This window comes from Mustelus asterias, chromosome 4, assembly GCF_964213995.1.
Source record: "Mustelus asterias chromosome 4, sMusAst1.hap1.1, whole genome shotgun sequence".
NCBI classification, from domain to species: Eukaryota; Metazoa; Chordata; class Chondrichthyes; order Carcharhiniformes; family Triakidae; genus Mustelus; species Mustelus asterias.
Genome location: NC_135804.1, coordinates 96031583 through 96035188, shown reverse-complemented (window position 1 = coordinate 96035188; position 3606 = coordinate 96031583).

Genomic DNA, 3606 nt, shown 5'->3' with positions numbered 1-3606 from the left:
CTGCCTTTTGTCTACCTCCTTTTTTATACAGTGGCATCACATTTGCTGTTTTCCAATCTGCGGGAACCACCCCAGAGTCCAGCAAATTTTGGTAAATTACCACTAGTGCATTTGCTATTTCCCCTGCCATCTCTTTTCGTACCCTGGAATGCATTCCATCAGGGCCAGGAGACTTGTCTACCTTTAGCCCCATTAGTTTGCCCAACACTACCTCTTTCATGATAATGATAGTTTTTAGGTCCTCACCTGCCATAGCCTTCCTGTCATCAATTTTTGCCATGTTATTTGTGTCTTCCACTGTGAAGACCGACACAAAATACCTGTTCAATGCCTCAGCCATTTTCTCATTTCCAGTTACTAACAAAGAACAAAGAACAATACAGCATAGGAACAGGCCCTTTGGCCCTCCAAGCCTGCACCGATCATGTGTTCCTAACTAGACCATCCGTTTGTATCCCTCTATTCCCAGTCTGTTCATGTGGCTATCTAGATAAGTCTTAAATGATCCTAGCGTGTCTGCCTCAACCACCTTACTTGGTAGTGCATTCCAGGCCCCCACCACCCTCTGTGTAAAATACGTCCCCCGCATATCTGTATTGAACCTTGCCCCCCTTACCTTGAACTTGTGACCCCTTGTGTTTGTCATTTCTGACCTGGGAAAAAGTTTCCAACTGTTCACCCTATCTATGCCCTTCATAATTTTATAAACTTCTATTAGGTCGCCCCTCAACCTCCGTCTTTCCAGGGAGAACAACCCTAGTTTACTCAATCTCTCCTCATAGCTAGTACCCTCCATACCAGGCAACATCCTGGTAAACCTTTTCTGCACTCTCTCCAAAGCCTCCACGTCCTTCTGGTAGTGTGGCGATCAGAACTGGGATGCAGTATTCCAAATGTGGCCTAACCAACGTTCTATACAACTGCAACATCATATGCCAACTTTTATATTCTATGCCCCGTCCAATAAAGGCAAGCATGCCATATGCCTTCTTCACCACCTTTTCCACCTGTGCTGCCACCTTTAAGGATCAGTGGACTTGCGCACCCAGATCCCTCTGTGTGTCTATACTCCTGATGGTTCTGCCATTTATTGTATAGCTCCCCCCTGCATTAGAGCTACCAAAATGCATCACTTCACATATATCTGGATTAAATTCCATCTGCCATTTCTCCGCCCAATTTTCCAGCCTATCTATATCCTGCTGTATTCTCTGACAATGTTCATCACTATCCGCAACTCCAGCAATCTTTGTGTCGTCCGCAAACTTACTAATCAGACCAGCTACATCTTCTTCCAAATCATTTATATATATCCCCTTCTCATCCACTAAAGGACCAATGTTTACTTTAGCCACTCTTTTTCATTTTATATATTTGTAGAAACTTTTGCTATCTGTTTTTATATTCTGAGCTAGTTTACTCTCATAATCCATCTTACTTTTCTTTATAGCTTTTCTCGTGGCTTTCTGTTGACTTTAAAGATTTCCCAATCCTCTAGTTTCCCACTAATCTTTGCCACTTTGCATGCATTTTCTTTCAACTTGATATCCTCCTTTATTTCCTTAGATATCCATGGCTGATTATCTCTTTTTCTACAGGCCTTCCTTATTTCTGGTATATACTTTTGCTGAGCTCTGTGAAAGATCGCTTTGAAAGTCCTCCACTGTTCCTCAATTGTCCCACCATAAAGTTTTTGCTCCCAGTCTACCTTAGCCAATGCCTCCCTCATCCCTTTGTAGTCTCTTTTGTTTAAGCACAAGACACTGGTATTGGATTTTACCTCCTCACCCTCCATCTGTATTTTAAATTGAACCATACTGTGATCGCTTCTTCCGTGAGGATCCCTAACTGTAAGATCATTCATTATTCCTGTCTCATTACACAGGTAGTCATGATGTGGAGATGCCAGCATTGGACTGGGGTAAACACAGTAAGAGTTTTAACAACACCAGGTTAAAGTTCAACAGGTTTATTTGGTAGCAAATGCCATTAGCTTTCAGAGCGCTGCTCCTTCGTCAGATGGCGTGGATATCTGCTATCCACTCCATCTGACGAAGGAGCAGCGCTCCAAAAGCTAATGGCATTTGCTACCAAATAAACCTGTTGGACTTTAACCTGGTGTTGTTAAAACTCTTACTGTCATTACACAGGACCAGATCTAGGATAGCTTGCTCCCTTGTAGTTCCATTACATACTGTTCAAGGAAGTTATCGCAGATACATTCTATGAACTCCTCCTCAAGGCTGCCTTGACCGACCTGGTTTGGCCAATTGATATGTAGATTAAAATCCCCCATGATAATTGCCATACCATTTTAACATGCATCAGTTATTTCTTTGTTTATTTCTCGCCCCACCATGATGTTATTATTTGGTGGCCAAAAACTATGCCTATCAGTGACTTTTTCTCCTTACTATTTCTAATTTCCACCCAAATGGATTCAACCTTTTTTCCATAGAACCTATATCATCTCTCACTACCGCCCTGATGTCATCCTTAAATATCAGAGCTACACCACCTCCCTTACTTTCCTGTCGGTCCCTCTGAACAGTCTAATACCTCTGGATATTTAACTCCCAGTCGTGACCATTCTGCAATCATGTCTCTGTAATGGCCACTAAATCATATTTGTTCGCAATGATTTGTGCTGTCAACTCATTTACCTTGTTTCGAATGTTACGAGCATTCAGATAATGTGCCCTTATGCTAGTTTTTGTACCTTCCTTTTGAATTCTAACGCTTCCATTAATAACATCTCCTGAGTTCTCCTTCCTTTTAACTTTTTTCCTGATTTTTGATGAAGTTGGAACCTTCTCCCCACATTTTGCCCTTGCTCCCTCCTTCTTGGACACCTTACATAGGTTCCCATCCCCCTGGCATATTAGTTTAAACCCTCCTCAACTGCTCTAGCAAACACTTCCCCTAGGACGTCAGCCGCAGTCCTGCCTAGGTGTAACCTGTCCAATTTGTACAGGTCCCACCTCTCCCAGAACCGGTCCCAATGCCCCAGGAATCTGAAACCCTCCCCCTGACACCATCATTTCAGCCACGTATTTATCCGATATATCCTGTCATTTCTACCCTGACTCGCATGTGGCACCGGTAGTAATCCTGAGATCACTATCTTTGCGGTCCGATTTCTTAACTTTCTTCCTAGCTCCCTGTATTCTGCTTTTAGGACCTCATCCCTTTTTTTACCTCTGTCGTTTGTGCCAACGTGTACTATGACCACTGGCTGTTCGCCCTCCCCTTTCAGAATGTCCTGCAGCCGCTCCGATACACCATTGACCCTAGCACCAGGGAGGTCCATTCAAAAGTCTGATGGCAAAATGTTAAATGTCACAGGAGAAAAATATACACGAGTGTTTTCTCTCTCAAAAGTGGTGTGCAGTGATAAGAAATGACTTTGAGTTGAGTTTATCTCCACAATATCTTCAGTGTATTGGATATGATGGATTTTCTGGGCATTGGTGGAATGGATTGTTGCCACTCACTGCTCTCTGCTGATTGACAGCTCAGCCGGCAGCGCGGGACCAATCAGAGCGGACCAGGGGGATTGGACCAATCAGAATGGAGTGAGGGGGCGGGACCTGGGCCGGTAGACCC